The following is an 11,641-nucleotide window of genomic DNA, read 5'->3' on the forward strand; positions in this document are numbered from 1 at the left end:
TCCCCTGGTGGATAGTAGCACCAGCCTGTGCTCGGGGCAAGGCCAGGGGGTGCCCGCTGGCATGTTCATGGGGGCAGCGGCTGGGCTCTGCCAGCACCAATGTGCCCTTGGGGTGGCAGAGAGGTCACAGGCTGTTGCTTGGGTTCCCCTCGGAACCACAAAGTGTGGCCATGAGAATGCTAAGGGTCAGTGCAGCCTTAAGGCTAAGCCTAGCCCAGTGCCACCTCCCGCCGGCCCTGCACATGGGAACTGCAGCCACACACTCACCCACCGACCAGGGTCCCACTCATTCTTTCCATCCATGTGCAGCACAGCTAGAAACGCCCACTGGAGGCTGGGGGCACTCTGCCCATCACCTGGGCGGCACCTGACTCTCCCCTGGGCAGCCCCTCCAGAGCTCAGCTTATGGGGAATGCTGCCGCTGACCCATCAGCAATGCGTGCCACTGCACCAACACACAACCACCTGAGCAGCAGTGGGGGTTGGGAATGCCCTGATGCTGCCCTGGGTACTGCCTCACAGACCCAGCCCAGAGCCTTGAGCTACACAGTCCCAAGGGTGCTGCCCTCTCTGTCACGGGATTTAAGAGGAGATAAGAAACTGCCAGGCACACTGGCAAAACAACCCAGGTGAATGCCAGCAGCTGACTGTGGACACCAAGTGCTGTCTTCTGCAGTGCCCAGGGAGGCAGCAGCTGGGCAGAGCTGAGCCAAGCAAGTCCAGATGGGACAAAAGAGGGGAGCACTTGAAAAGCCTAGGTCCTGCTGTCAGGAGGGCTCCTGGCTGTGCATGCCCACCTCAGGGCTGACTGTCGGCCCCAGGGAGGGCCCCACAAACTGGGGATGGGTCTATAATTCAATTTCACACAGCCAGTAACAAATGGGAATGCCGAAGGCCCTACAGTATTCTTCCAGAGTCACAGACAGCCCCTAGACTCTCCAGTCTGTCTCGCTAGCCAGGCGAGCAGGACTGTCTGACAAATGACCACCTCCACCAAAAACCATGAATGTATTCAGACTACCCCCAGGCGCCAGAGACCAGTCAGACACCAGGGTCCATTGGTGTCTCTCTTCAGAGAGAATGCTCACCTCCAATTCTATAGCAACTCAGTAAAGGCTTAGTAGCTGGGAGACTAAATGGGAGCTGGAGAGAAGTTATAGCAGGTAAGACATATGGGCAGGTGAGGCCTGTCTGATTCCCAAATGGCAGCAGAGACGTAGTGCTCTGCCAGTTTCCCAAACCTGGCTTCTGCTCTTTGAATACAAGGGTTGTGAACTTTGCCATTAAAGTTCTTCATTTGCATTGCCCACTGAGCCACAGACAAGGGAAAACAATGCAAGCAGCAGCCAGGAATTCTCACACAGTTTAAACACCCAGTGCCTGCTCATGTATTTGACAATCACTTTGCACTCTACTGGGCCCAGGAGAATTGGCATGACAGCCAGCCATGCCTTCAGAAGAGTTCAGTGAGGCTGGGCCTTTGGCATGAGCAGGCACCGGGTCTGCCAGCGTAACCCCGGCCTCCTTTCAAACATTCCTTGTTACTAACGGCATCTGTGTCATTAGCTCCTTGAATGCTACTGATACCCGAGTACCACCATGGCAAAAGTGCCCACTCCCAGCTGCAAGCCACCAGAAGATTACCGCCCGTCCTATCGGATGCAGACCTGGCAGAGGTAATCCAGGACTTTTAGGCCTGATTACTGCAGCCCCTTCTACCTAGGCATGAAGTGATTTCAGCTGGTCCAGACTGTGCTGCCAGGCATGTATCCCCTGACAGGACTCCTCACTCTGCACTGGTGCCCCTGGAACACAGAGGGCAGCTCAGGATTCCTACTGCGAAGGTGCCCTCACTACCAGAGGACCCCCCCCGACACACCACCCTCACAGCTGAGACTTCCCACTCCCAGCACAGCAGCATTCCAGTCACACAATGCATGTCAGCCAGCAGGTCTGTGAGTGCAGGGGAGTGTCAGAGAGGCTTGTGAGTGCCAGGGACAGAACCTTCACCAGCGCGGGACTCGGCACCAGAAGGAGAGTGGGGCCAGCAGGATGCTCACCCCGGGCACGGCATAATCGGAGAAGAGCTCCGGTAAGTTGCAAGTTGCAATGTCTCTGAACTGTCTAGGCTGGCCCCTGCCATGGCCTGGGCAGCTTCTGGGGCTGGGCGTCCTGGTCCCGTGCTGTCTCTGTGCACATCAGGCCAGCCCCAGCCCTTTGGTAGTTTGGTGTCTGCTCTGACCGGGGAATAAGATTGCTGGCATTTTTGTAAAGCTCCTTATTTTAATTTTAAAGCTAATTATTTTATGGTGAAACAAAGCAGCAGAAATGTAGCACTTTGAAGACTAACAAAATAATTTATTTGGTGATGAGTTTTCGTGGGACAGATCCACTTCTTCATCTCAATCGCATTTCCAATACAGACTGACATATATAAGTACAGAGGGCCAAAAAGAAAAACATTGCAATAAAAACTCACAAATCAAATATGACAGAAGAAAGGGGGTGAGAGGTGGGGCGATGCTAATTGTCCTGTCGGAGATAATTATGAGCATCAAAGGAAGAGAAGCAGTGTGGGTAATGCGTAAGATAGCTGATGTCTCTGTTCATACCATGTTCTAGTGTGTCGAATTTGAATATGTGCTCTAACTCAGAAGTCTCATGCTCTAATCTGTTGTTAAATTCTCTGTGATGGCGAACACAGATTCTCAGGTCTTTAACAGAATGGCCACTCCATTGAAGTGTTCACTGACAGGCATATGTGTATTGCATTTCTTGATGTCTGCTCTGTGTCCATTTACTCTTCGGAGAAGGTTTTTGCCCGGTCTGTCCAATGTACATAATGTCAGGGCATTGTTGGCACATAATAGCATATATGATGTTGCTGGAATTGCATGGGAATGTGCCTTTGATCTTGTAACTAACATAGTTAGCTCCAGTGATGGTATTCCCAGAATAAATATGTGGACAAAGTTGGCAACAGGGTTTGTTGCAAGGAAAAGTTCCAGGATTCATAATATTGTGGTGTAGCCTGTGATTGCTGGTGAGAATCTCTCTCAGGTGAGAAGGTTGTCTATAGGACAACACAGGCCTGTCACCTAGGGCCTTCTGGAGTGTAGCATCCTGATCCAGAATAGGTTGTTGTTTTTTAATGATGCATTGCAGGGGGTTGAGCTGGGGGCTATAGGTGGTGACAAGTGGTGTTCTGTTGTTGATCTTCTGGGGCCCAGCTTGGAATAGTTGGTTTCTGGGTATTTATCTGGCCCTGTCACTTTGTTTTTTTACTTCTCCCGGTGGGTAATTCAGTTTTATAAATGCTTGGTAGAGGTCTTGTAGTTTTTGGTCTCTGTCAGTAGGATCAGAGCAGATGCGATTATATCTAAGGGCTTGACTATGAACAATGGTTTGTGCGGTGTGTGCTGGAAGGAAGCTGGAGGCATGTAGGTAAGTGTATCAGTCAGTGGGTTTCTGGCAGAGGGTGGTGTCGATGTGGCCATCAGTGATTTGTACTGTGGTATCCAGGAAATGTATTTCTCATGTGGAACAGTCAAGGCTGAGATTGATGGTGGGGTGCAGGTTGTTTAAAATCTCTGTGGAATTCTTCTAGAGTCTCTGTACCATGGGTCCAAATCATAAATATGTCATCAATGTATCGTAAGTAGAGCAGGGCTAATAGGGGACGAGAGCTGAGGAATCGTTGTTCCAGGTCAGCCATAAATATATTAGCATATTGCGGGGCCATGCGGGTGCCCACAGCAGTGCCACTAATCTGGAGGTATAAGTTGTCCCCCAGATCAGAAATAATTGTGGTTGAGAACAAAGTTACATAGTTCAGCCACCAGATTTGCTGTGGTAACTTCGGGGATGGTATTCCTGATAGCCTGTAGTCCATTTTCGTATGGAATATTGGTGTAGAGAGCTTCTACATCCCTGATGGCAAGGATAGTGTTGTCAGAAAGGTTTCCAAGGTTTTGTAATTTCCTCAGGAAGTCAGTGGTATCTTGGAGATAGTTAGGAGTGCTGGTGGCATAGGGATTTATGATGGGTTTTATATTTTATGATGAGTTTGCCCTGCTAAAGGTGTGTAAAGTAACTTAATAGTAAGTATCGGAGGGGTAGCCATGTTAGTCTGGATCTGTAACAGCAATGAAGGGTCCTGTGGCACCTTATAGACTAACAGAAAAGTTTTGAGCATGAGCTTTTGTGAGCACAGACTCACTTCATCAGATGCTGGTCTTGGAGTCTGTGCTCACGAAAAAAAAGTGAGTCTGTGCTCACGAAAGCTCATGCTCAAAACTTTTCTGTTAGTCTATAAGGTGCCACAGGACCCTTCGTTGCTGTTAATAGTACGTGTTACAATTTTTTTTTCATTTATTATATGTCCCTTTATTTATATTGCTTATTAAGCATCACATTTTAGGTGACTGTTATTTTTAATTATCTATGTAAATATGTTCCTAATGTTATTAAAATATATTTTTGTTATAGTACTGTATTAATTAATATTGTTGTGGATTTTTCTAGCAGTAAAGACAAACACAAATAAGTAAATTAGAGACATTTTTTAATTTGGAGGATGGGGGCGCATCAATAATATTTTGCCTGGGGCACAAAAACGCCTCGTTGCAGCTCTGGCTGGACTGCAGATTTACTCCCCAAAGTGGGAAAAAGTAAGAAGAATGAGCAGAGGCCACTTGCACTTGGAGTGACTGCAAAAACTCATTTCTCTGACTTGCCTTCTCCTGGAGAAGTTGTTCACATATGGCAAACAGACCTACCCACTCCCACCACATGCACAGACACTTCCTAATGAAGCTATTTCTCCTGCAGACTGGGAAGATAGAGAAAAGCAGGTCATGTCTGTTTTTTACACACGTGGGAAGCTCTCAGATCCTGTGACAACAGAGGTCCAAAAAGCACTCAGATGCCAGACAAGTAAACAAGGTCTCTGCATGTGTCTGTACAATTAAACTCTTTCAGATCTGTCAGCCCCAGGACCGGGAGGTTGCACGTTATCCAGATATTCTGGACAATAGAGAGGTATGCCTAGTGTGATGGGGTTCAGGGGTCCCCCTGCACTGCACCCCGTCTGCTGGCAGGATTGACTCTCACTCAGCAGGTACAACAGAAGGTTTATTAGGCAACAGATGCCCAGTTTCTCCCAGAAGCGACAGCACAGCAGCCAGAGACAGTCCTTCCAACCCGTCCTGGGGAGAAGACCCCAAGGGGTGCCCCTCTGGGGTGTAGCTTTCCCCCTCCTCTCGCTGGCTGCCTTCCAGCTCCTCTTTCCCCCGCTTCCTAACTGCCCCCCCCCCCCCCCCCCCCCCCCCCCCCCCCCCCCCCCGATTCAAAACTCAGCTCAGCTCCTCCCTCCTCTTTGTTCAGGCAGAGGTGTTACCTGCCAGTTGTAGCCCCAGGGTCATCCTTAGCCACTGGGAGCTGCTGCTTGCCTCAGACACCCAGCCTGACTCACACATGCACTCCCCCCACTCCATCACACCTAGCAATGGCTGACACTAAAGAAAAACAAGATTAGATATTAAGAAACAAACAAAAATGTATGCAGAGTATTTACCAACAGTAGTACTGTACACTGTAAACCTATATTGTATTTGCTGTATTTCTTTGCATTACTTTCACTGTGCGGTATTTACGGAAAACATCGCTACAGTTTACTTGTGGTTAACATGCCGGTTATCTGAGAGTTCTGGTTGCTAGCATGACAGATGTGACAGGGTTTAAAAACTGGCCAGCGAGTTCCAGCCCCCTGCAGGCAGAGCAGAGCGTGGCAAGAGCCGTGTCTCTGCTGGTTTGTGACAGCGCTAGGTCACGTGTAGAACACGGGTGCAGACTCAGGCAGCATCGTCTCCTGGTTTTAGCCGAGCCGTTCTGTGTGTATGCAGGTGTGCATCCGAGAGAAGTGCCCAAACTGGCACCCTGGGGGCTGGTGTCATTTGAGGGGATGTCGGAAGGTGCAGAGCTGGGGCTGTTGGATGGGAAAAATCACACAACCACGGCCACCCTGGGGTCACGCCCTTCTGGCAGCCGACCCTACATCTTGCCAGGTCTCTGCCTGGCAGGGTGTGAGCAAGGGCTGCATTAGACCATTCAGCATTCTCTCTGGATTGGCCCCTAGTCATGGTGAGTTGGAGTGTGTGTCCAAAGGAACCCCAGAGTGATGCTCACACTCCCAGCAGTGTCCGGGGGAGGGTCCAGACGAAGAACGCTCCTAAAAGTCCTCGACAGCAGAACAGGCGGGGGATAGCCAGGGCAGCGCTACCACAGCTGTGAAGGCGGCTGCAGCCTGCAGCAGACAGGAGACTCCCTGTCTGTGGATCCCATACCATTGGCCTGGGGCCTTGAGTCCATCAAGAGCCGTGTGGTGGCTGCAGTGCAACGGTCCCCCCACGTTAAGAGAAGTCGCGCACAGCTGTCCTCCTCTGCCCGCCGCTCTCCTAAGCCTACGGCCTGCGGCGGCTGGTGAATGGCGGCGGGAGCAGGGCTGTGAAATCTGGAAGCTTGTGGTGATGGCCCAGCCTGTAGGCGGTGGACGTGCGTATCAGTCATCCCACTTTGAGAACTGAGGTGGTAGAACAGTCAGTTTGGTTGCTGCATCCACAACTGTGCAGCCCCATTTAGGATCCGCTCTGCTCACCCACATGGGGAGGGGGCTAGAAAAGTGCCAGCACCTGGTTTTGGGCTGTGCAATACACTGCAGCTCACCTGAAGTACTACTGTGGGTTTGTCCCAGAAGAGCTGACACTGACAGCAGAAAGTCAGGTTTTAACAGAACCGTCAGACCTTCTCCAAGATCCTGTCCTGAAGGAGAAGTTCAGTTTGTTGCCAAAAATGCCACAAGACTCATGGACTTAATCATTTGGGTTGACACTCAACAGCTGTGTCTACACGTGCACGCTACTTCGGAGTAGGGGCACTAACTTCGAAATAGCGCCCGTCGCGGCTACACGCGTCGGGCGCTATTTCGAAGTTAACTTCGACGTTAGGCGGCGAGACGTCAAAGTCGCTAACCCCATGAGGGGATCGGAATAGCGCCCTACTTTGACGTTCAACGTCGAAGTAGGGACCGTGTAGACGATCCGCGTCCCACAACGTCGAAATTGCCGGGTCCTCCATGGCGGCCATCAGCTGGGGGGTTGAGAGATGCTCTCTCTCCAGCCCCTGCGGGGCTCTATGGTCACCATGGGCAGCAGCCCTTAGCCCAGGGCTTCTGGCTGCTGCTGCGGCAGCTGGGGATCCATGCTGCAGGCACAGGGTCTGCAACCAGTTGTCGGCTCTGTGGATCTTGTGTTGTTTAGTGCAACTGTGTCTGGGAGGGGCCCTTAAGGGAGCGGCTTGCTGTTGAGTCCGCCCTGTGACCCTGTCTGCAGCTGTGCCTGGCACCCTTATTTCGATGTGTGCTACTTTGGCGTGTAGACGTTCCCTCGCAGCGCCTATTTCGATGTGGTGCCGCGCAACGTCGAAGTTGAACATCGACATTGCCAGCCCTGGAGGACGTGTAGACGTTATTCATCGAAATAGCCTATTTCGATGTTGGCTTCACGTGTAGACGTAGCCAACATGTCACAGTCCACCAGGCATACAAGAGAGTAATGGATGTGCTATTCTAGGCTGAAGCAGTCAAACTAAAATCACTCTGACAGAGCTTAACAGTGTTCTCTAGTACTGCTAAGGGGAAGAGTCGACCAACATAGCAAAAAGAGCTCAAAAGTTTCAGCAACCTGCAGCAGTGTTCCTAAAAGCAGTGGGTATTTTTGACTCTGCAAAAATGCACCTGCTGATGGTGGATTTAACCTCCCTTAATTCAATCTTTGGCTTCAATAAGAATTGTAGGCTGGAGATGCTGCTTAAAAATGTTGTGAAGGAAGCAAACGGTAGCTTGCCTGTGCTACCGTTTTGAAACTCAGGGGAAGGCAGCACCCCGTCTTGCATGGCTTGTTCTTGACCGTCTGACAATCCCAACACACTCTGCGGATGCAGAGAGAGCTGTGTCTTTTATCTGTGGGCAGGAGTTTTCAGCACAGAGACACAATTGCCGGATGCTCCATGCTGACTTTCAAGTAACGACATTTGAAAGCAGAACTTTTTCCCCCACTTCTTTGGGTTACCTTATGGTTGTGGCTCACAAGCCTGAGGCTACCACTTGAGATCACTGACCTACAAGCCTATCTCAGATGCCCATATCTACCAGTCAGGGAGCTGAGCCCTCAGTGTTGTTTGCTGCTGTAGAGTATCAATCAGTAAATCCTCTCAAGGTTCACACGACCTTTGGCTTCTGGGAGCAAGCTAATAATTACATTCAGAAGGTGGGCACATGACCCTCACTCTGCAGCTACAGGGCAATGGGGGCAAGAAATGAGTGTGGGCCGGGGGAGAAGAGCCATCTGCAGCTGTGCAGAGAGAGAAAAAGTGGTGTCCTTGCTGGCAGGACTATCAGCCAGGAGCCCTTCACTGAGGTACTCCCAGCAGCACAGTGGAGGTCAGACCCACCTCTACCCCTTGGAACTTCCTGTGGCTGCAGGAAGGTCGACGGGTGCTCTGCAGAGTTCAGCTCTGAAGTCAGCACAGAATTTGGGCAGTATTCCCATGATCCCCCTGCAATAGATTTGCAAAGCCCCTCCTGCCATCTCCTTTGGTTCTGGACCCCCAGGTACAGCACCATCAGATGTCCAGTTTAAATGGCTGAAAATGTGAAATTTGCCAGTTGCCAAATCCTATGTGTGATAGGATGGGGTTTCTGCACACAGCTGGAAAAGTCAATCCAGGGTACCTTTGCTTACAAACAGGGCCACTCGGCCCCAGGCTGGGATTTCCTTCTCACTAAGGCAAATCCAACCAGCCACCACAGCACCTCTGCCAGCCCCACTGGCCAACCAGAAGCCACACAAGCACACCCACAGACTTCCCAGCTGCTGCACCAGCCCAGACCAGCAACCCCAAACTCAGGTGGGGGGGGGGGGGGCTGTTAAGCCTGTTTCACCCAATGCCACACAGAATCTTCTGGGTCCCAAAGGGTCCAGCCCCAGTTCCTGGTCACTATATATTTGGATCTTACCCACACAACACTCTTACCAATCCTTTAGATCTAATATCTAAATATTTATTAATAAAAAAGGAAAGAACAGGGTCAGAGAGAAATAGTTAAAACGATACTTTACATGCATCAATTCCAGACATTAATGCAGGCCAGCAATGTTATATGCTGATTTGTGAAAGTCTTTGCAAACATCCTTTTGACGGCTGGGCCCCTAGTCCAAGTAGGCTTAATGCATGAGGAATGAAGAGCAAAGAATGTCCCCGATAGGGCCCACCTTATAGTTTTTCATACGCGGAGGGAATATTCCATTCTTCTGCCATAGGTCTTGTCTTACCACCTCACTTGGTGGGTCTTTGTGTTGTGTTTCCATTCATTGCAATCCCAGTAGAAAAACCCCACCATCATAAAATGGTTGTTCACCTTTTGGGCCTTTGCTCCTCCTCCTATTGTAAACCTCAGCACCAAAAAGTTTCTAATACATCTGCACAGCTAACATCTGTAACTTTACGTACAAGCCTGATACAGACATAAAAGAAGCATACATCTATCCAGAGTATTATCAGCTTTCATCAGACACCTCATACAACCTCCTTGGTGCAACCTTTGGTGCCGATAGATACACTGGGCACATAAAATGGCTTTCGTGTTTAATATAAAAATCCAGTCACATGACACTATGGCAGTAAAATTTGCCATAATGGACCATGACTTTGGTAGGGCCCCACTGGTGAGAGAGGTTTTCATAACCACTTACCTGTATAAGGAGTACTGTCAATGGTGATACAAGGGAACCGGAGTGACAGAATTGCCTCCATGTGTTCTTTCTAGCCAGTGTGGTGAGAGAGAATTTCTTTTTCACTGGCTTGATGAGCCTTATAGTGGAACAACCCCAGCCTTGTCTCAAGCAGTTTGTCCTGAATCAGATACTCTCACTGGAATACTGACAGAGCACCCTTTGGTACACAGGGTGAGATGCTGCTAATTTGAATCCCAGCTAACAGGTGTGTCAGGCTTACTTTGTGTTTATTAGAATGAGGTTCCGATGTAACCACGTTAGCACGTGACTGGTTTCATTCTTATGGGAACTCATCAGATGTGCGTAAACTGCTGTCTATAGCGTGATTTACATTGTGTTTCTTTATTTGCCAGGTAATCTGCTTTGATCTGTTTGCCGTCACTTAAAATCTATCATTCTGCAGTTAATAAACTTGTTTTGTGTTTTATCATAACCAGTGTGTCTTTAAGTGAAATGTCTGAGAAAATCTCAGCTTTGTTACCACTGGCTTGTTGCGTCTTTCCCACATCAAAGGGAAACTGAGTTATATTAATGTTTGCATTGTACAGATCCCTGTGTAGTGCAAGGCAGTATAATTTTGGGTTTATACTTCAGCAAGGGGGCAAGGCTGGGACATTGGCTGCTGTCCCCTGTTTGTCCTAGAGTGGCTTAGACAAAGCACTCGGGTAGCTCAGTTGTGTGGCACCACCTGCTGTTGTGTTGGGTGATAACAGGGCCTGGAGAAGATGGCTGCAGTGTCAGCAGAGCAGCGTGACAAAGACTAACCCACTTGACTGGTTAGGAGGCACCGTGATTCCCACAGTTCAGAGACTCAGTGACAGTCCATCACAAGGTCCATCAATGATTATTAGTCAAAATAGTCAGGGATGCAACTCTCTTCTCTATGTGTCCGCACACCGCTGACTGCCAGAACCTGGAACTGAACAACAGGGATGGATCACTTGACAATTTTCCTCCTCTGAAACTCCTAGCAACCAGTCACTGTCAGAAGACAGGATCCTGGGCTAGCTGGACCTATAGTCTGATTCAATATGGTTGTTCATATGTAAGCATCTGTGTTCCCACCTTTCACCGTCTCGTGCACTTCCACACAATCTGCCATCAAGGGAGCTTGGATCTTAGCATATTGTGGCATGCACAAGAAGGAAAGGATTGTGGTGGGCAGATATTTTCAGTGAATTGCTAAATCTTGGTTAGCTCCTCTCCAGAAAGGCAGGTACCTGAAACTGACTTAAATTCATAAGACAGTCACTGCTGCATTAGTTTGTGGCAGGGGTGTCTGATTTCTTCTTTGGACCAATACTTTCTATTGAGACAAGAATTCTCCTGGCTTCTGCAGTCACAGCAAAATCTGTCCTTTGAATACTGGCATAGCCATTTGGGACATGTGCACAGAACCTCGTTATCAGCAGGTCTGATGACAGACGTGTAAGCATTTTTCCATTCACTTTCAAAGATACCCTTATTAAAGGTATTGCTAACTTATTACTTGACGCGCTAGGGAAACACTGCATTTGAAAGGTACATCCTTGTTTACAAAGCCTTAGCATGCTTGCGCATACTAGACATACACCTATGAGACAATACAATAAACATTACAGGCGTGAGCTTATGTGTGCTGTACACTAAAATGTGATACAGTGACATTGCTGGCGCTCTGTGTAAGAGGGTGTTATTGTGCCAGAGGAAAATATTTTTCTAATGGATTTTTGATCAACCTAAGCGCTGAGCATCAGATTTTTTGCAGTCCCTTTTCTCTTTCATTCAAGTAGTTTCAGAGGAAATAACCT

The sequence above is a fragment of the Carettochelys insculpta genome, chromosome 15 (genome assembly GCF_033958435.1).
Source record: "Carettochelys insculpta isolate YL-2023 chromosome 15, ASM3395843v1, whole genome shotgun sequence".
NCBI classification, from domain to species: Eukaryota; Metazoa; Chordata; order Testudines; family Carettochelyidae; genus Carettochelys; species Carettochelys insculpta.